The sequence below is a fragment of the Coffea arabica genome, chromosome 11c (genome assembly GCF_036785885.1).
Source record: "Coffea arabica cultivar ET-39 chromosome 11c, Coffea Arabica ET-39 HiFi, whole genome shotgun sequence".
In the NCBI taxonomy this organism is placed as follows: Eukaryota; Viridiplantae; Streptophyta; class Magnoliopsida; order Gentianales; family Rubiaceae; genus Coffea; species Coffea arabica.
The window spans coordinates 26855616-26878972 of record NC_092330.1 but is presented as its reverse complement, the minus strand read 5'-3'; the positions used below and the strand labels follow the sequence as shown (position 1 = coordinate 26878972).

The window sequence follows — 23357 nt, the reverse complement described above, 5'->3', positions numbered from 1 at the left end:
TGCCAAAATAATTGGGCGGTGATCAAAGATGAACCAAAGGAAGGCAGCTGCCAATGAGCTACTAAGCCTAAACGGTGGAACGAGGAAGTAAATAGGAGTTGGTTTGGGCGGTGGAACAATTGCTGAGTCAGGAGTAACCGAGAGCAAGAGGAATTAGGTGGCATTGCTGTTCTTTCTTTCATTCAAGCTATATAAACAACCGAGAGGAAAAGAAGAGAACTACCTTCTTAAATTTGGACGGTGGCTAAGAGCAAAGAAAACTCCAATTACTCTTCTTACTAACCGAACACTAAGAGCAAAACTGTGAGAGACTAAGCTACATTTCGTTCATCTCAATACACGACCGAGAGGGAGGAAAGAAAATATTTTTGGTTCCTCTTTGTTCAGCTGGCAACCGAGAGAGAGAGAGGGAGAAAGAGTTAGACATTTGCTAGCTTCATTTCTCCAGCTTGCAACCTCAGAACCGTGAGCCAAAAGTGAGAGAGAGTTAAAAGGAAGAGAAATCCTTTGGTTTCATCATCTATCAGCTTTAACTAAGTGAGAAGTGGAGTAGATAGAAGGAGAGGAAGTAACGGGAGCTGTTAGAAGGAGTCAGAGCAGAGGACCGAAAGAGTAGCTGCAATTTACTGATTCTAGGTGGAAAGGAAGGTAAACATTCTGCAATCTTCTCTCGTACAGCTAATATACATAGAGCTTAATCTGTATGTTGGAGTTTAGCAAAGAAAATGAGTTCTTAACTAAGGTAAACTTCTGTTTAGAAGAAGATGAAACTGTCGTACAGAAATTTGAAGGAACCGAGAGTTATTTGCTTGAGTTACAGCTGTTATCTGAATTTTCTATGGAGAATTATGCTAGGAATGCATGAAATATGTTTATCTCTGATCTTATAGGATATTTATCTGCAAAACTAGTAAAAATATTGGTAATCTTGGCTGGAAATGTCAAAGAAACCTGCTGGAACCTGTTGGGATGGACCGAGAGAGAGAAATGGTGAAATTTTCCAGTTTTCTCCATGGATTTTCGGGCTGTAAATTACATATTGTTATTGTTCACACCTTATAATAATTTAATATTGACATGCATGTAGCACTTGAAAGTTGAAAAGTAAGAAAAGATGAACTTTAAAGCAGGAACAAATCTGGAACATTAAGACAGGAAACTAGGAGGAAAGAAGAACACGATGCAACTTTGGTTATTTCTTGGAAATTTTGCTAGATCGTAACTGAAATCCATGATTTATGCCTTGTCTAATGTTTCTAGAGTGATGCATGTAAGGTTTAGAGCTGATTTGTGTTTGTTTTATAGTTGGTTCACTTGCTGGAATTGCTCCAGCTTTGGCCAAGAGAAAAGGAGTTGGTTTTCCAACTTATATCAGAAATTTTAGTAATTTGACCTGCAGAAATCCTGTTATGTGCTCATTCGTAACATATGTATTCGTAACATATGTTCTGTTTTTGGTTCTAGTGAAAGTTGGTTGTTTAAGAGTGAAAACTTAAGGAACATTGTTGGAATTTTTAATAAGGGCCGAGGAGAGGGTAAGTAAGGGAAATTTCAGCTTTAACTCCCTAGCTTTGGTTACTAATAAGTATATCCTTGCTTCATATATCTCTTAACATCTAAAACTAGACATGCATGAGGTACGCGTTGAGTTTTAATTTAGAAAAGACTAATTTAGGAGGAAACGGAAGAAGTGAACCTGGACAATTATTCTACCTTTAAGACTAAATCTTAACCTTAATTAATTTTGGTTTTAACTTGAGTTGCTCGGTAGATTTTATACAATAATATTGTGCTTGAACTTAGCTAAATTATACTAAAGTGAACGATATATGTACTTTGGGTATCTTCTAACGATTAAATTTGGTATAACCAACTTAGAATCGGGATTGGGGATGAAAGTAACTGCATTTAGTGACTATTCCTAGAATTATGCCATGATCATAGTACTTGAAATTTGTCTTAGGAACTACTAGTGGGTGTGAAAGCAATCTCGAGACCGAAGTGCAATATGTGACGCCCCGAAAAAAATGAGTTTGAAACCCGGAAATTTTCTAATTTTCTAGGGTTTATTTTTTTAACGCCCGCCTTTTCTACATTTTCTTTATTAGAAAAATTTCCCAAATAAAGTTTATGAGCAAAGATAGTTTTAAAATGATTTTTCTGGTATCGGTTAGTTTTAAGAAAAACGGCGCGAACCGGCGGGTCCCGCGCACTACCGGTTGAACGCACTACTTGATCACCACTTTCTTGCCATACAAGTTTATCACTAATGGAGCAAAATATCCCCCCCCCTCATACTTATCCACATGGCTGAAATTTGTGGCCAAAAATGTAAGGGAGAGAGAGAAAAATTTGTATGGTTTTGGTGGTGACAAGTGTCACCACCCTATGGCTCTTTGATTAATTTTTTTTCCTTATTCTTTTATCCTTCATTTTAGCTCATTTTTCTTCATTTCTTTATGTTTTGGTCGAGCTCAAGAGAGAGAGAAAGGGAGAGCAAGAAAAACAACCATTTCATCTTGAGTTTGCACCAACCAAGTGAGGAAATCAAATTCTAAACCGATTAAAGAGTGAGTTGTGATCTTGGGAAGCTAGGGGAACTAAAAATTTCCAAAGGAGGTGAAGTATCACTCTTCCAAGCTTTGTCTTTGAGGTATGAAATCTGATCATGGTCTTTGATCTTGTGAATCTTGTGTAAATTAGCTTGGCAACTCAAATTTGGTGGTGAATCATGGATGCAATCATGTTTTGGGGGTTTTTTCCTTGTGGTATTATGAACTAGGGTTTGCTGATTTCTGCCCAAACTTGCTATATGGTTACTATATGTTGAATATAAGATTATACAAGGGGCTTTGGTAGTGATTGGAACAAGGAATTGAAGAAAGTTCAATTGAAACGAAAAGATTTCAGATTTCTGGAAATTTTCATCCTATTCTGCCCGTTTTTGTTGCACCATGATAGAGGCCGAATTGGCCTTGGATTAAAACATGAAAGTTGTAGGGAATGACATTTTAGAGGTGCCTGTAAAATTTCAGGTCAATCGGAGCAGTGTATCTTGTGAAAAGACGGAATTACCCTTGCTATCCTGGTTTACCCAGAATTGGAGAATTACGACTGTAATTGGTGAATTTGGTCTGGAATGCTTCCGAATTAGTTGTTTAGGTCTTCTGATGAAATGTAACCCTGTTTCTAAGCTTTCGGGTGGCTTTGGAATTTCTGAATTTGGACTTGTGTAGGCTGAGTTATGATGTTTATGCCGGAATGCGTTTTGTAAACCTGTTTTTGTGATTCTGGTGTGGTATCTTGCATTTTTGACCTGGTTACACTCGAAACTGGGTTGAGTGACCTTCTACAATATTGTAACCCTATCTCTTAGCTTCGAAACGGTGGGTCTTGCACCTTCATCCGACAATCATAGCGCCTTTGGTACCATTACCGCAAAATGACGTCAAAACTGTTTTTCTAGTTTTGAGCTTAAGTTTCATTTCCGGATTTTTTTCCCCCTAGCTTGACTTGCACTAGTACTACTTGGAGCTTGCTGAATGACTATGGATGAACTTGTTGTTGTGTGTGTACCTTTGGGACTGGCTGAGGAAATAATGAAGCATTGATGGCTGGAAAAGTTAGCAAATGTAGGGGAAGTGCTGTCCGAACTTTTAAAGGATTTGTTTGCATTGAGTTTGTGATCTAAGACTTGGGTTTGAGCAAGGCAATGATACATGATGGATGATTTCTGAGCCATTGAGGTGAGTGACCTCAAACTATTTCTGAAGTTCTTTATGAACCGTTTCCTGCATTATTTACTTTTAAACTATTTCCAAAGTTACTTTTGAACTGTTTTCTTGCATATCATGCGTGCTTGCATATGAGTGTTCCTTGTTTGCTGTAATTCTTGACTTATTGGCTTGTTATTATTGATTGATAATGTGTTAAGTGCTTTCGATGATTGTTAAAACGAGTTTTCTAGGCGAGTGTGTACTTTATCGCACTCGACCTAAATAAATATGAAATTTTCAATGATTAATGATTAAATACTAGTTGCGCATGATGTAAGCCTTTGGGCTGAATTGGCCACTGCCCTTTGTTACCGATCGACTCGAGCCAGAAGCGGACTCGGTCGGGCGATATGGTGACCCTGGGTGAATTTGGTATACTCGAGTATTACCTTGTAGTCCGGCTACGTCCGGATGGGTGGAGTCCGGCCAACGTCCGGATGGGTGGAGTCCGGTCAACGTCCGGAAAAGGGGATGAACGAATAAAAAGATGAACGAGGGTTTATTTATAAAAATGAAAATTTCAAATAATTGGAGGAATAAGGGGAAATGTCAGGGGAACGAACAAATGAATAGCTCCATGTGAGCGGTATCCTTTTAATGAATATGTTACTATCGCTTTCCATTGTAAATGTTTCTTGAATTATTGATTATTGATGGTTAATGTGTTGGCTTTGTTATGAAATTCCATGTTCGGAACCTTATTGAGATTTTAGCTCATTGAGCTTTGTGGAATTACCATGTGGTGTCATTTTCTGCTTTTGTTTTACTCTCACTGTGCAAATGTTGACCTGTAACAAAATTACATTTTTACCCCCGGTTACTTATTGAACTTCTAAAACATTACAATGATTTCACTGGCTCACGAGAGCAAAAATACGTACATCTGATTTCTGAACCATGACATCAATGAAATGAATTTTTGTGAAAACTATTTGATTACTGATTTTACTGGTTACTCACTGGGCTTTTAGCTCACCCCAAAAATATTTTATTCCCCCCCCACAGGGCTCAAGGTGAAGAAAAGCTTGGATTGCTTATTCACGTGACTGGATGGCTTATATCGTGTACAATTTAAGTTTGGATCTATTTTATGTACGAGTTGGTCTTGTATAAATATTTGAAATTGATATGGATGTAAGTATACATTCCACGATTGGAACCAGTTTCCGCTGCATTTGTGACATGTAATTATTGGAGACTTGGATGTATGTTTGTGGACCATGTGATGTATATTTGAGATTTATATTGTAATTCATTTGAGGATTGTAGTGATCGACTGAGTCCCGGCGAGAGTTGGGCAGGCGGCCCGCCGAACCCTCTGGTTCGCCTTAGGGGGAGGCGGGGCCGTCACAGTTGGTATCAGAGTTTAGGCTTCAGATCTCGATAGTGTATCCTAGGCTTGAAGTTTAGGATGCCGGACTGTGGGTTTGGTTTGAAATATTAGTGATTCTTGCGGGATGTCTCGACTTGATTAGTACAAGTGGAATGTCGAGGACGACATTCTTTTAAGGAGGGGAGATTGTGACGCCCCGAAAAAAATGAGTTTGAGAACCCGGAAATTTTCTAATTTTCTAGGGTTTATTTTTTTAACGCCCGCCTTTTCTACATTTTCTTTATTAGAAAAATTTCCCAAATAAAGTTTATGAGCAAAGATAGTTTTAAAATGATTTTTCTGGTATCGGTTAGTTTTAAGAAAAACGGCGCGAACCGGCGGGTCCCGCGCACTACCGGTTGAACGCACTACTTGATCACCACTTTCTTGCCATACAAGTTTATCACTAATGGAGCAAAATATCCCCCCCCCCTCATACTTATCCACATGGCTGAAATTTGTGGCCAAAAATGTAAGGGAGAGAGAGAAAAATTTGTATGGTTTTGGTGGTGACAAGTGTCACCACCCTATGGCTCTTTGATTAATTTTTTTTCCTTGTTCTTTTATCCTTCATTTTAGCTCATTTTTCTTCATTTCTTTCTGTTTTGGTCGAGCTCAAGAGAGAGAGAAAGGGAGAGCAAGAAAAACAACCATTTCATCTTGAGTTTGCACCAACCAAGTGAGGAAATCAAATTCTAAACCGATTAAAGAGTGAGTTGTGATCTTGGGAAGCTAGGGGAACTAAAAATTTCCAAAGGAGGTGAAGTATCACTCTTCCAAGCTTTGTCTTTGAGGTATGAAATCTGATCATGGTCTTTGATCTTGTGAATCTTGTGTAAATTAGCTTGGCAACTCAAATTTGGTGGTGAATCATGGATGCAATCATGTTTTGGGGATTTTTTCCTTGTGGTATTATGAACTAGGGTTTGCTGATTTCTGCCCAAACTTGCTATATGGTTACTATATGTTGAATATAAGATTATACAAGGGGCTTTGGTAGTGATTGGAACAAGGAATTGAAGAAAGTTCAATTGAAACGAAAAGATTTCAGATTTCTAGAAATTTTCATCCTATTCTGCCCGTTTTTGTTGCACCATGTTAGAGGCCGAATTAGCCTTGGCTTAAAACATGAAAGTTGTAAGGAATGACATTTTAGAGGTGCCTGTAAAATTTCAGGTCAATCGGAGCAGTGTATCTTGTGAAAAAATGGAATTACCCTTGCTGTCCTGGTTTACCCAGAATTGGAGAATTACGACTGTAATTGGTGAATTTGGTCTGGAATGCTTCCGAATTAGTTGTTTAGGTCTTCTGATGAAATGTAACCCTGTTTCTAAGCTTTCGGGTGGCTTTGGAATTTCTGAATTTGGACTTGTGTAGGCTGAGTTATGATGTTTATGCCGGAATGCGTTTTGTAAACCTGTTTTTGTGATTCTGGTGTGGTATCTTGCATTTTTGACCTGGTTACACTCGAAACTGGGTTGAGTGACCTTCTACAATATTGTAACCCTATCTCTTAGCTTCGAAACAGTGGGTCTTGCACCTTCATCCGACAATCATAGCGCCTTTGGTACCATTACCGCAAAATGACGTCAAAACTGTTTTTCTGGTTTTGAGCTTAAGTTTCATTTCCGGATTTTTTTCCCCCTAGCTTGACTTGCACTAGTACTACTTGGAGCTTGCTGAATGACTATGGATGAACTTGTTGTTGTGTGTGTACCTTTGGGACTGGCTGAGGAAATAATGAAGCCATGATGGCTGGAAAAGTTAGCAAATGTAGGGGAAGTGCTGTCCGAACTTTTAAAGGATTTGTTTGCATTGAGTTTGTGATCTAAGACTTGGGTTTGAGCAAGGCAATGATACATGATGGATGATTTCTGAGCCATTGAGGTGAGTGACCTCAAACTATTTCTGAAGTTCTTTATGAACCGTTTCCTGCATTATTTACTTTTAAACTATTTCAAAGTTACTTTTGAACTGTTTTCTTGCATATCATGCGTGCTTGCATATGAGTGTTCCTTGTTTGCTGTAATTCTTGACTTATTGGCTTGTTATTATTGATTGATAATGTGTTAAGTGCTTTCGATGATTGTTAAAACGAGTTTTCTAGGCGAGTGTGTACTTTATCGCACTCGACCTAAATAAATATGAAATTTTCAATGATTAATGATTAAATACTAGTTGCGCATGATGTAAGCCTTTGGGCTGAATTGGCCACTGCCCTTTGTTACCGATCGACTCGAGCCAGAAGCGGACTCGGTCGGGCGATATGGTGACCCTGGGTGAATTTGGTATACTCGAGTATTACCTTGTAGTCCGGCTACGTCCGGATGGGTGGAGTCCGGCCAACGTCCGGATGGGTGGAGTCCGGTCAACGTCCGGAAAAGGGGATGAACGAATAAAAAGATGAACGAGGGTTTATTTATAAAAATGAAAATTTCAAATAATTGGAGGAATAAGGGGAAATGTCAGGGGAACGAACAAATGAATAGCTCCATGTGAGCGGTATCCTTTTAATGAATATGTTACTATCGCTTTCCATTGTAAATGTTTCTTGAATTATTGATTATTGATGGTTAATGTGTTGGCTTTGTTATGAAATTCCATGTTCGGAACCTTATTGAGATTTTAGCTCATTGAGCTTTGTGGAATTACCATGTGGTGTCATTTTCTGCTTTTGTTTTACTCTCACTGTGCAAATGTTGACCTGTAACAAAATTACATTTTTACCCCCGGTTACTTATTGAACTTCTAAAACATTACAATGATTTCACTGGCTCACGAGAGCAAAAATACGTACATCTGATTTCTGAACCATGACATCAATGAAATGAATTTTTGTGAAAACTATTTGATTACTGATTTTACTGGTTACTCACTGGGCTTTTAGCTCACCCCAAAAATATTTTATTCCCCCCCCACAGGGCTCAAGGTGAAGAAAAGCTTGGATTGCTTATTCACGTGACTGGATGGCTTATATCGTGTACAATTTAAGTTTGGATCTATTTTATGTACGAGTTGGTCTTGTATAAATATTTGAAATTGATATGGATGTAAGTATACATTCCACGATTGGAACCAGTTTCCGCTGCATTTGTGACATGTAATTATTGGAGACTTGGATGTATGTTTGTGGACCATGTGATGTATATTTGAGATTTATATTGTAATTCATTTGAGGATTGTAGTGATCGACTGAGTCCCGGCGAGAGTTGGGCAGGCGGCCCGCCGAACCCTCTGGTTCGCCTTAGGGGGAGGCGGGGCCGTCACAGTTGGTATCAGAGTTTAGGCTTCAGATCTCGATAGTGTATCCTAGGCTTGAAGTTTAGGATGCCGGACTGTGGGTTTGGTTTGAAATATTAGTGATTCTTGCGGGATGTCTCGACTTGATTAGTACAAGTGGAATGTCGAGGACGACATTCTTTTAAGGAGGGGAGATTGTGACGCCCCGAAAAAAATGAGTTTGAGAACCCGGAAATTTTCTAATTTTCTAGGGTTTATTTTTTTAACGCCCGCCTTTTCTACATTTTCTTTATTAGAAAAATTTCCCAAATAAAGTTTATGAGCAAAGATAGTTTTAAAATGATTTTTCTGGTATCGGTTAGTTTTAAGAAAAACGGCGCGAACCGGCGGGTCCCGCGCACTACCGGTTGAACGCACTACTTGATCACCACTTTCTTGCCATACAAGTTTATCACTAATGGAGCAAAATATCCCCCCCCCCTCATACTTATCCACATGGCTGAAATTTGTGGCCAAAAATGTAAGGGAGAGAGAGAAAAATTTGTATGGTTTTGGTGGTGACAAGTGTCACCACCCTATGGCTCTTTGATTAATTTTTTTTCCTTGTTCTTTTATCCTTCATTTTAGCTCATTTTTCTTCATTTCTTTCTGTTTTGGTCGAGCTCAAGAGAGAGAGAAAGGGAGAGCAAGAAAAACAACCATTTCATCTTGAGTTTGCACCAACCAAGTGAGGAAATCAAATTCTAAACCGATTAAAGAGTGAGTTGTGATCTTGGGAAGCTAGGGGAACTAAAAATTTCCAAAGGAGGTGAAGTATCACTCTTCCAAGCTTTGTCTTTGAGGTATGAAATCTGATCATGGTCTTTGATCTTGTGAATCTTGTGTAAATTAGCTTGGCAACTCAAATTTGGTGGTGAATCATGGATGCAATCATGTTTTGGGGATTTTTTCCTTGTGGTATTATGAACTAGGGTTTGCTGATTTCTGCCCAAACTTGCTATATGGTTACTATATGTTGAATATAAGATTATACAAGGGGCTTTGGTAGTGATTGGAACAAGGAATTGAAGAAAGTTCAATTGAAACGAAAAGATTTCAGATTTCTAGAAATTTTCATCCTATTCTGCCCGTTTTTGTTGCACCATGTTAGAGGCCGAATTAGCCTTGGCTTAAAACATGAAAGTTGTAAGGAATGACATTTTAGAGGTGCCTGTAAAATTTCAGGTCAATCGGAGCAGTGTATCTTGTGAAAAAATGGAATTACCCTTGCTGTCCTGGTTTACCCAGAATTGGAGAATTACGACTGTAATTGGTGAATTTGGTCTGGAATGCTTCCGAATTAGTTGTTTAGGTCTTCTGATGAAATGTAACCCTGTTTCTAAGCTTTCGGGTGGCTTTGGAATTTCTGAATTTGGACTTGTGTAGGCTGAGTTATGATGTTTATGCCGGAATGCGTTTTGTAAACCTGTTTTTGTGATTCTGGTGTGGTATCTTGCATTTTTGACCTGGTTACACTCGAAACTGGGTTGAGTGACCTTCTACAATATTGTAACCCTATCTCTTAGCTTCGAAACAGTGGGTCTTGCACCTTCATCCGACAATCATAGCGCCTTTGGTACCATTACCGCAAAATGACGTCAAAACTGTTTTTCTGGTTTTGAGCTTAAGTTTCATTTCCGGATTTTTTCCCCCTAGCTTGACTTGCACTAGTACTACTTGGAGCTTGCTGAATGACTATGGATGAACTTGTTGTTGTGTGTGTACCTTTGGGACTGGCTGAGGAAATAATGAAGCCATGATGGCTGGAAAAGTTAGCAAATGTAGGGGAAGTGCTGTCCGAACTTTTAAAGGATTTGTTTGCATTGAGTTTGTGATCTAAGACTTGGGTTTGAGCAAGGCAATGATACATGATGGATGATTTCTGAGCCATTGAGGTGAGTGACCTCAAACTATTTCTGAAGTTCTTTATGAACCGTTTCCTGCATTATTTACTTTTAAACTATTTCCAAAGTTACTTTTGAACTGTTTTCTTGCATATCATGCGTGCTTGCATATGAGTGTTCCTTGTTTGCTGTAATTCTTGACTTATTGGCTTGTTATTATTGATTGATAATGTGTTAAGTGCTTTCGATGATTGTTAAAACGAGTTTTCTAGGCGAGTGTGTACTTTATCGCACTCGACCTAAATAAATATGAAATTTTCAATGATTAATGATTAAATACTAGTTGCGCATGATGTAAGCCTTTGGGCTGAATTGGCCACTGCCCTTTATTACCGATCGACTCGAGCCAGAAGCGGACTCGGTCGGGCGATATGGTGACCCTGGGTGAATTTGGTATACTCGAGTATTACCTTGTAGTCCGGCTACGTCCGGCCAACGTCCGGATGGGTGGAGTCCGGTCAACGTCCGGAAAAGGGGATGAACGAATAAAAAGATGAAAGAGGGTTTATTTAGAAAAATGAAATTTTCAAATAATTGGAGGAATAAGGGGAAATGTCAGGGGAACGAACAAATGAATAGCTCCATGTGAGCGGTATCCTTTTAATGAATATGTTACTATCGCTTTCCATTGTAAATGTTTCTTGAATTATTGATTATTGATGGTTAATGTGTTGGCTTTGTTATGAAATTCCATGTTCGGAACCTTATTGAGATTTTAGCTCATTGAGCTTTGTGGAATTACCATGTGGTGTCATTTTCTGCTTTTGTTTTACTCTCACTGTGCAAATGTTGACCTGTAACAAAATTACATTTTTACCCCCGGTTACTTATTGAACTTCTAAAACATTACAATGATTTCACTGGCTCACGAGAGCAAAAATACGTACATCTGATTTCTGAACCATGACATCAATGAAATGAATTTTTGTAAAAACTATTTGATTACTGATTTTACTGGTTACTCACTGGGCTTTTAGCTCACCCCAAAAATATTTTATTCCCTCCCCACAGGGCTCAAGGTGAAGAAAAGCTTGGATTGCTTATTCACGTGACTGGATGGCTTATATCGTGTACAGTTTAAGTTTGGATCTATTTTATGTACGAGTTGGTCTTGTATAAATATTTGAAATTGATATGGATGTAAGTATACATTCCACGATTGGAACCAGTTTCCGCTGCATTTGTGACATGTAATTATTGGAGACTTGGATGTATGTTTGTGGACCATGTGATGTATATTTGAGATTTATATTGTAATTCATTTGAGGATTGTAGTGATCGACTGAGTCCCGGCGAGAGTTGGGCAGGCGGCCCGCCGAACCCTCTGGTTCGCCTTAGGGGGAGGCGGGGCCGTCACACAATATGTTTGCCTAAGTGAGTGTTTCCACATTTGTGTGTTTAAATTGCCTATGTGTTACTTAAATGATGTTTGTATGATTATGCTAGTGCTTTATTATGAAGTGTTTTCAATTTTCCCTCGCTTTCTAAGTCAGGAGTGTACTTTATCGCACTCGACTTAGTTTGAGCTTGAAGGTTTATAATTGATCATGTGTTACTGTAAGTGTGCATGACTGTAAGTCGTGTGTGTATTTTACCACACCGGCTGAACTGGGCCCCAAAACCCTTTGTTCAACGGACTATTCGAGCCAACAAAAGGGTTTGGTCGGATAGGACGGTAGCTTTAGGTAAGTGTATTGGTATGCTCGAGTATTACCACGGAATAGCAGATTACTGATATTGATATGGCCATCTAAGTAAGCGAAGTGTTTACTGTTTTGAAGGTTATAAGGAGGAGTTCGGCGGAGTGTGTAGTGCATTGAAGTGGCTTTAATGCGAGCACCGTATCCTTTCAAAAGTGATTGTTCAGTGAAGTGTTCCTTAATTGCTTAATTTTGTTATTGGCTTATCTGGTTTAAGTGTTTATTGATTGTTGCTTGCACGGAAACCTCACTGGACATAAGCTCATCCCCTTAACTTTGTTTTCCTTACAGGAATTGAAGTTTGAAGAATGATCGAGTTGAATTAGGAAGTTGTTTTGGAAGATCTGTTAGTGTGTATATATTGTAGTCATGGTTTCCTTTGTACCTTGAACTGGTGGAACCTTTCATCATGAGTTTGATGTGGTATTAAGAATGGATGTTTAGAATGTGTATTTTGTTTCTTTTATTGGACAAATTTATGTTTCAAGTTGATGGGAGTTGCACTAGGAGTGAACGTTCAGTTGTTTAATGGAAATGTTATTTCTGAAGTTAATGAAAATAAATGAGTCATGGTGAGAGTCAAACAGGCGAACCGCTAACTCCTAGGGTATGCCCTAGGAGAAGGTGGGGCCGTCACACTAAACCTTATAAATATACACTTCGTCGCAAAATAAAAACTACTTGAATGTATAAAAAGTTTATCTCGCACCAAAAAGTATGTAATGACATAATTGGCCTTTTATTATTATTGAAAATACAAATTTAGGTATCACACTTGTTTTACAATATAAATCTATAATATGAGTTGATTACTTAAATCCTTAGTGCACTGTCTATGAGGACTCGAAAATTTTCTTATTTTATCTTATTTTACTGCTTATTTGATTATTTATTCAACCGTTTTCTCTGAATAATTTATTTCAACTATTTTTAATCCATTTACATGGAACAATGCCTTACTTATATTTTTCAAATGTCCCATTAGCAAATTTAATTTTTCTGCGACTCGTTCAGTAAGGAATAACGAATACACGTCTTTCGAGGCAATAGTCGATCTGAGAGTGCAATAATCTTGAAGAATTAAGAATGATCAATAGTAGACTAAGAAAAGTTAATTGAGAGATTAGGAGTGAGTGAGTTCAAATTAAACTTTTACCGCGCACGCGTCGAAAGTTTCTCGAAAGTCACACCGCGCGACTAATTAGGGACTTGACGAATTAATACTAGACTCGTAAGTGTGAGTAATTACAGTGTTATAGGAAGTACCTTGGAGGATTAGTGCATAAGTGTATCAAACCCGAGAGAAAATGGTCGTACGAAACCCTCACGCGACAACTATTCAAAGTTGACTTTTGCCAAACTTAACCACTACTTTTCCCTCCAATCTTCCAAGACAAGCCACAACAATCAAAACCTCATCTTTCTCATCTCTCTCTCCATTTTCAGACAGCCCTCAAGGAAGAACAAAGGGAAGGAAAAACTTCATCTTCTAGCTACCATTTCACTCACAAATCCTCCACCAAATCGCATACAACTTGGAGTGCCACACTATCTTAGAACAAGGAGCAATCTTGTGGATTTTCTTGGAGAATTTTTGGTGGAAGAATCTGATATTCATCTAGGGTTTCAAGGGTAACAACTTCACCCCTTTAATCCTTTCATTTCTTCAAAGTTTAGCGGTTAATCTTCATGGGTTTGAAACCCTAACCGCGTTATAGGCTAGCGGACTTGAGGAACCATTTATTTCGCTTTAAATCATAGGCTAGCTGACTTGATGAGACCTCTAGGTAGCTGAATTGAGGCTTAATTGTTTGATTATGGTTGTTTATGTGTTGAGTGAGTTGATTTCGGTTAGAAAGTGGAGAGAAATCGAAGGAAAATGAGAATACAAGCCGGCCAAAATTTCTGGTCATGTTGTTCTGTCTTAGTTTCGAAACTTTTATGCTTGGTTGATTGTGAAATTGATGGATATAGGTTGTATATTGTGTGTATGAAGTGTCTTTCAAAAATCGTATCGGATGGTTGTGCAAAACTTGAGTTTTTGGTAGAGGTTCGAATCTGCAAAATGTATAACAGTGCACTCGGACAATGTTTCTTTGTCTGAATGTAACTCTTTGTACAAAAGTCAAAATTGAGTTCTGTTTGTAGCATTCAAAACTAGACATTCATAGCTTTACAACGTATAAAAATCCCTTGCTAGTTCATTTTGAGTGATTCGTAGCGAATCGGCAAAATCGGCTGTTCTGCTTTTCCTATGTGTTCGAATGAAACTGGGAAGCTGCATCTTGTGGCTTGATTTTGTTCCACTTGTGAAATAATTTTTAAAATGATGTCTTCTGATAAATTGTAGCATTTTGAACCTAGTTTCCAATGCCATCAACCATTCTCATTTTGGAGTTCTATAGAGTTAGATAAAGCTTGATTTTGAAAACGCAACAAAGCTGGAAACTGGAAACTTTTCCCTTTCTTGCTGACCGAATGGTCAAATCTGTTTTGGGATGTTATATTTCAAAAATTTTAGTGTCATTTAACCATCAATTGCTTATTAAATGTTTCTGGAATCTTGGTTTCAAAATTGGAGCGAATTGGGGCTGATTTTGTTGGACAAAACGTTTGAGAAAGGAAGAGAACTATGGTTGGCAGATTAGCTTTGAAATTTTCCCAAACTTTGGTCGTTTCATTTCTACCTTTCTGTACGAGTTTTTACCTGAATTTTTATAGAGAAGTAGTCCCTATATGGAGGTTTAAGCGTACCAAATTTGGTGTAATTTCAATACCATTCGATGCCTAAATAATGCCCCAAACGTTGCTCTTCAAATCTGGAAATTCACTGACCAGATTACAAAAATCAACCAACTTCAAACTGTTATATCTTGTTGCTCAAAACTCCAAATTTAGTTATTCTTGTTGTGTTTGAAACTTTGTATGGAACTCTTATTATGTTACAAATTTCAAAAGTTGATTCACTTTCTGTGAATTTTTCCGAATTTCCAAATATCGCCGAAAACCAAGACTGGTTCTGTCTTACCTTCCTCAATCAGCAACTTTGAACTGAAAAATGAATGCTTTCCGTTTGGAATCTTGTAAAAGTGTCTTCTAGAAACTTTTATTACTTTGGATATAGTTTCCAACGGTATAAATTTTTCCAATTTTGGACTTCCCAAACTCAAGGTTTGATTTTACAAAGTTTATCGCGTAAAGCGAAAAATTTCCGATTTCGTAGGAAATAAGTTTTTAAGAACTTTTCATTTCCTTTTGATATTGATAATTCGTTTTAAACCCGACTTCATGGAGGATATGAGTTTTCCCTTGTGACTTTAAATCCTCACTTTTGAATCTTGAATTTCAATAGAATGGAGCTCTTTTGAGACATTGTTCTAAATCTAAGCAAATACATTTCCTTCCTTGTATGTTAAGTGATTGTGAGTATATGTGAGTGATAATTGATCACTATTTCTTCAGGCGCTCAAGAGGATATTGAAGGAAACCTCGGAGCGGAACACTAAAGGATTTATTCACTCACTTATTTTGAATTGGTGAATGTCAAGTGCATGACTTGTTGCCTAATACTTGAAATGCATCTAGTTGAATACGTGAATTTAACTTGTCGAGACAAGTGTGTACTTTATTGCACTCGCTCTCTTTACTTGACGTGTTACTTGATTTACTTGACTTGTTACTCGATTTACTTGACTAGTTACTTGACTTGCTCATACTTGAAACTATACTCGTATGTGACTTGGTGTCAATTGGAGTGATGTCTCATTGACCAATCCTACTCGTGAGGGATGCCCAAACTCGTCTGCTAACTTTGCGAATCGAACCGGCATGGGCTTGGTCGAGGAGGTTAGTAAACCATGAGCAAACATGAAGCTTAATCTATTGGAGAGATCTTGCTTAGCATACTCGCGTAGTATTGCCACGATATACTCGAGTAATATCAAAATCTTGGCGACCAGGCCCGGTACAGGGGGTGTAACTGTGAACAGGAATTTGGGGAAAGTGGAGCTTCTACGGATTTGATACTTACTTGGTTGACGGAGTGTCAACATGGAATTGGATCAAGACCTTGACCCAACTACGTGGAATTTAGCTCCTGAGAGCTACCGTATCCTTGAATTGTTTCTGTTTACTTTCCTTACTTGAAATGTCAATTACTTGCAATTTCTAGTTAGAAATATCTTGATTTTGTTCCATGCTCTTCTACTTGCTATATTACGTGCTTGCATGATTTTCTTGGCCTCACTGAGCGTTAGCTTAGCCCATTAGTTTGTTTTCCTTAACATGAGCTCGGAATGGAAAGAATTTTGGGGAAAGCCAACTTGATTACTTTTGAGTAGAATTTTGGATTGTAATCAACTAGTCGACTATTAGTGGTTGTATATTTGGGGATTTGATGTATTTTGAAACTTCACGATGTAAGTTTGGAAGGTTTACTTAAGGAAGCGACCCTTTTATATATTTTGACATTTATTATCGGTTGTTTATATTTAAGTTTAGATTTAACTTGTATCGAGTCCTGGCGAGAGTTGGGCAGACGTTCCGTGGATACCCTTGGGTTCCCCCTAGGGAGAAGTGGGGGCATCACTCTGTCGCAGTAGTCATTGTCATGTATAGAAAAGATACACATTTCATGCGTAACCAATTATTCCAATTTATTAAAGAAACAGGTTATTTTATATTTGGAGTAATGTTATTAGTTGTCTGATGGCAAGAATTTTGATAAGTGACTCTTTTGGATAATATTTAGATGATATTCTAGATCATTTTTGTTCACTTTAGAAATGTGACAAGAAGAAAAAAGGTCATTTTGGCTAGAATATGTGTTAATAGCTAATTGGGGTTTTGATGTGATTTATAACCCTTTTACTCACATGATTTTGATGTTTTTGTAGGAGTTAGAAATGAACTTTATTTTGCATAAGAAACAAGCTTAAATAGGTTGATTAAAATCCTAAAGTTCGCAAAATTGGTGAGTTTCAAAGGTTGTTCGAGTCACATGTGCAAGAAATTAAAAAAACTTGTCAAACTAGAAAGTTGGACCAGATCCTTAGTAGAATCCTTGGCCAGATTCTAGGGGGGATTTGAGATAGAGAGTGAAGCTTTGAAACAACAAAATAATGGTGAAATAGGGAAGGAATCCACCCAAGAGTCCCTGGCCAGATTCTTGGCCTGATAGGAAATCTGCAACCTGTGAAACAATGTCACTTTTTGGGCTAAAATTCAGTTAATAAGTTTATTAGAATTTTTAAGTGGTTTATGTCCCTTTTACTTGCATTATGTTTTTGTTTTTGTAAGAGTTAGAAATGGGCTTCATTTTGGATAAGAAATAAGTTTATATTATGTTGATTGAAGTCCTCAAGATTACAAGGATAGTAAGTTTCAAAGGTGGTTCAAGTCACAAAAGCAAGAAATTGAAGAAACTTGTCGGAAAAGAAAATTGATTTGAATGCCTCCAAAAATCCGTGCAAGAATTGCTGGAGCGATTCAAGGTAGTGAGCGTGACATGAAGGAAAAAATGCAAGTAGAAAATGGGATGAATCTAGCAAAATTGAGGGATTGCTGAGGGATTCTGGTCAAATGTTGCTACTATAACTTGTTCCACTGGATTTCATCTACATAATTTCACTTCTTTATAGGGACATTTTGCAGCTTAATTGCAGCTGTAATGATGATAATTTTAGTCTCATTTCTTTACTTTGTCTCATCTATATATATACATGCTTTGTGCAAGAAAGTGGAGAGTAGTTTTTAGCACTTAGAACTAGATATTTATCTCTCATTAGAGGAGAGAAACTTGTAACAAGAACTTGGAGAAAATCTTCATTGTGACAACTCATTTTGAAGGAGTAATAGAAAATCTTTGGGAGGTTGTTCATCTTTTGGCTAAGCTTTTCTTAACCTTCTATTTATTTTGTTCAACAAGAGTTATTGTAATGAATCTTTGTACATACTTGCTTTATTTAATACGTTGAATGAAGTTCTAGATCTAGGGAGGAGATTAAACTAATGATACCTTGAATACGAGTTGAATGTGATTCACTCTTGTTACATCTTGTACTAACTTGTCCATTTATTCATATGTTAACTTTTGTGATTGCTTGATCACCAATTACAAGTCCTTAGTTATTATTATTCAATAATAATTGGTAACAATAATGACAATGTGATAAGTGAAACTCAAGGAGTAGACTCATGAGAGTAGAGATACACTTAAGTGAATTTTCTTGAGCATTTTCATGTCGTAAATGAACTCGTTTTAGATTTTTACCATGGGAGTAGGGGAGACTAAAATTAGTAATAGCCAATAGATCATGAGAGTGTGTTTTGGTTACATTGGGAAATGAACCCTTAGTTAGACAAGAGTACGTAGTAACAAGAGGTGAGCTCATTCACTCATAGTTTGGGATCATTAGTGGTTTCTACAACCTTGATTCTTAGTATTTGGTGAATTTTCTCCAATTGTTTTCTTTACAAGCTACTTAGTTCAGTGCATTATTTGTTTTTATTGCATTTAAATTAATAATTAGTCTAAATAATCGAGTAAGCAAAGGACTTAGTACTTGATAAAAAGCTCCTCATGAGATTGACTCTTATACACCATAGACTATAAATTCGACATGTATATTTGCAGCAACATGTGTATTTTCGAAATAAATCTTGTGCACGTATTTGAAACCCATCAATATTTGGTATGGCTTGCTGGAAATCTTTGTTCTATGGGTAGATGAATCTATTTGTTTCATGCCTGTGGTTTGATGCATAGTGAATATTGTTAAATCTTGTGCTTGTTGATCTATCTATTCTTGTTTTAACATTTATAGTTGCTTGATCACCAATTGCAATTCATCTAGTTATTGTAAGTCAATGAGAATTGGTAACAATAAAGGAAAAAGGAATAGGTAGAACCTAAGGAGTAGACATATGAGAATAGTGGTACACTTAGGTGAATTTTCTTAGTTCATTTCATAGATCTCCATGGGCTAAATCTAGCAACTTCACCATGAGAGTTGACGGGTATTTTACATACGTGCAAGTTAAAAAACCGAATTACACCCGTTCACTGCAAGTATACAGGTCAACTAATAGTTTAGGGTATATATCGGGTCGATCCCACAGGGAACAGTGAACAATTACTGGTATTACTAAAACTTCTCTATTATTTAGACTATCAATGAATTATAACAAATTTAACCTACTGAAATTATACAAAATAACAAATAAAAGCTCCTTAGGTTGTGGTATCCTTAACTACTCATTCAAGTGCTATATTTGGATCATTGAGTATTACATCTAGGCTAGTTATGGTGTAATTTCCTTAAACATGTGAAACCTACCTTCGTAGTGAATCAACTATACTCATAACTAATCCATACCTATTTTCATGGTTATGAAATTAGTTACAAGTTTATTTCTTCAGTGAAATTATATGAAATGAATCACTAAAAGCCACATAGGTGCACCTCTACTTTCGTGAGTGTACTCCCTATGTTTAGCACTTCTTGAACTAGTGTTAAATCTCAATTTTCATTGCAGAAACAACACCTTAGATAATCACAATTAATGGTACCAGATTAATCATGATTTAAAGAGCCAAAGTGCTAAATAACTTGCTCAAATCATAGCAATCAAATAACCAAATAATAAACACTAACAATCATAAAAAATTCAACCAAACCCAAGGCTTAAACTTTAGAGACACATATTAAACACAAAATCCAGAACTTGTATATTAACTAAACTTGGAATCAAGTACAAAAGATAAAGAGTTTGGAAGGAATGTAACCCTTGTCACATGAGCTTTCTTCCTTGCCTTCTTCATCCTCTATCTTCTTCTTTATCTAGCTAATAACAAGAATGGATGAACTATCCTACTCTATACTAAGCTAAACTAACACTAGGAAGATGAAAGAGCTACATTTCTGCAACTTCAAGCTTCTCCCATATGTCTCTCCATCTTTTTCAATCTTGCAATGAATTTGGCTATTTAATGATGAAAGGTTGGTCAAGAAATGAGGTTTTCAACTCCCTTTTACAGCTGGGAATATTTCTCACATGTCCAGCATCACATGTGAGTTGGTGGAGGTGAAATTGAGTTTTACGCATACAAAGCAGCCTTTTCTGACCACAATCCGGCCATAAATCCGGCCACAAATCCGGCCAAATTCCGGCCAGATTGCTACAGTAAATATGGGCTGCTACAGTGATCCGAGCTGTTACAGTGCCTCGGATCCATATGGATCCGAGCTCGTTTCCACTAACCCAGAAACAGCTGAGGATTCGGATGAATAGTGGATCCGAGTGTGGATCACTTGCTCTATTTTTGGCTCAAATTCAACCGATCTTTTCTTGATGTTAGAGGCTGAACCAGCTCATGCCTAAAACATGAAAGTTGTAACCTTTTGAGTTATCTTTCCAATGCATCTAGAATCACCTCATTTGGATCTGTATAGGCTGAGATATGATTGAAATACCCTTGCCTGCTCCATGCCTTATTCCAGTTTCAACCAATAGCAATTGACTCTGTACTTCGGCTTTTTGACCTGGAAAACCTTCAAACTGGATTCAGATATTTTCACCAAAGTTGTAGATCTATCTCTTATCTTCAAATGGGTTCAAGAATCATCCCAATCTGATCATTGTAACTCAAGTTATAGCCGAAATACGAAAATGTGTCAAAACTATCAAAATACACAAAATCCAAATAAAAAGTGATAAAAACCTCATTTAATTGAACAAAAGCATTTTATACCAATTATAGCCAAAATGAATCATTTTCTTCCAATAATATACCCAAAGTGACTAAAAATAATATAAAATATCATACAATTATTACGTAAATTAGTCACTTATCAAACTCCCCCACACTTGAATCATTGCTTGTCCTCAAGCAATCCACACATAATCAACTACAATGATTCAAGAGGTGAAACAATATATGCACTTTGTCCAATTTAAATCCTCAAGACTTGGAAAATAATCATTATACAATTATTCAATTTATACTAAATACTCATAATATCAAGTAAAGGAAAGATAATTATACCCTAAATTCAACAAGTTAAACTTAATCTCTTACCGTAACTTAATTTTACAAATAAGCAAATCACATAGTCAATTTATAGCTTTTCTCATCCTATTATCATCTTCTTCTCAAAATTCTATAACTAAGAGGGATTTATTCATACTAATTTTTACTTAAATAGTGAAAATGTCTTTTTACGCGAAAATCGACACTTTTAGGTAAAGATCCCCGGTTACTCAACATTTCACTTATTCAAGTTGCTATGCATACTCTTAATTCAAGTACCTTTTTACGTGAATGTCGACATTTGTAGATGCCAACCCCCGGTTACTCGGTACGTGAATCATTGGAGTAGAAAAATTTTTACTTACTTTCTTTTCTTCTCTTTTTTTTTTCTCTTTTTTTTCTTTTTTTTTTCTTTATTTTTCCCTCCTAGAAAAATATATAGAAATAATCAAAGGAGGAGTATAACCTTTATCGACTATATCAATCACTTACTTGCAAAATTAAGTAAAGAGAAGAAATCTCATTAAACATGTAAAATTATAGGCATAATTTTCCTCACTTTACCAAATATACTTTCTAAAATGTAAAAATTCTAATTGCATAATACTATTTCCAAGTTAAATGAGGACTAAACCTTCAAAAAAACATATAACATTTCAACAATTGGAAGAATTAAACACTTAAGGTTGGAACAATTAGCCCTTTTTGAATGAAAATGCAAAAATTTGAAGAACTTTTGGGCCATAGTGAAATATTGGAAAAGATTTTAGAAAAATTTTTACAAAGTTTCTCCTTATAAATGGAAGAAAACTCCCTGCCAACAAACCCAATTTCAATCAAATTATCCACATGGCAAATAATTCAAACATAATTCCAACATTTCTAAGCATTTAAATCCACAAAATATCATCACCTAGCAAGTAAATGCAAGTCCAGTATTTTCCTCCCCCACACTTAAACTTCACATTGTCCTCAATGTGAGAAAAGGAAAATAAATAAAGAGTAAAAGAAAATACTCATATGAACTTACGCAATCCAAATCCATGGCCAAATGATGAATTTCCAACCTTATTTGGAAAAGAATTGAGAGTTTAATTATTGCACCCTGGAAAAAGACAAAATCAAAACAAATCAACTTCTTAAAAATAAAAGGTTGCAATCAACAAAAATATGCAATTGAAGGAAAAATGATCAAGCATGTGGAACCATACAATGTTCAAGGGATAAAAACATGAAATAAGCTAATCTTTACTAATCAAATATATGCATTAGTATCCAAAGCAAAGGGAAGCTAATTTCACACAAAAAATCTACAATCATGAACAAAATAAGTTCCATTTATACATTTTGTTGTCAATGATCAAATCCCCGCAAGTACAAAAGTAATCTCAAAATGGAGGAAAACACACCAAACCAAAATATAAATGACCTTCGTGAGAATTCATGAAATACTAAAAACTATTGAACTACAAAAATTGTAAGTGCATTTATGAATTTCATCAATTAAGGTCATCTTCAATTCACCTCTTCTTTTAAAATTACCTAAGAATTCACGAAATCATTCAATCAAGCACCTTTTCATTCATTAGATAATCTAAATTACTCACATAAATATAAAAAACTCCCACTAAGCTAATTAAAATGCTACATTTGGCTACTTAATATGCAACTTCGTCATCAAGCCAAATTAAGCATAAAACTAGCAAGAATTCACCAAATAAGTACAATAAATGCAAATCACAAAATATAGTTATCACTAACAATCACTAATAGCATCAATAAGCTCAAATAAATGCACCTAACTTCACATATTAAAAATTGCCTAAAAATAGAAAATATTCAATCATGGCAAAATTCAAATAACAAAGTTAGGTGAAAATTGTTACCTCAAGGTGGTTTGGTGATGTTTAGAGATGAATATGATGTGAAAACCCCCAAGAAACTTACTCCAATTTGACCTCAATTGAGTGATTTCAAGAAGGTAGAACCCTAACTAATGGTAAGGTTGAAACCACTTTAGAGTTCTTTTTGAAAGAATATGAACTATGAAATTCACTCTAGAGGATAGGAGAAAGTGATTTGGTGAAGGTTATTTGAAGATTAAATGGTGAAAAGTGGTGTTTTAGTGAGTGGTGTGTGTTTGAGGTGTTAGTGTGTGAGTTGGGTTGAAGAAGAAGGGAGAAAAATTGTGAGAAATCCGTGAAACGGATTCATCTTATGTTGGTTATTGTTCACAATCCGACCAGAAATTGGAGCGATTCGTGGAGGGATTGCTGGAGGGATTCTGGGCAGAAT

The 23357-nt window shown here is 36.6% G+C and overlaps 1 long non-coding RNA gene across 1 annotated transcript; it reads left to right on the top strand.

Annotated features, from left to right (window-relative positions):
• LOC140017039 (uncharacterized) lies at positions 1-12521 on the top strand. Its single transcript, XR_011823337.1, has 2 exons — positions 1-648; positions 12323-12521. It is a non-coding gene; the product is annotated as an uncharacterized lncRNA (long non-coding RNA).
• The last annotated feature ends 10836 nt before the right edge of the window (positions 12522-23357 follow it).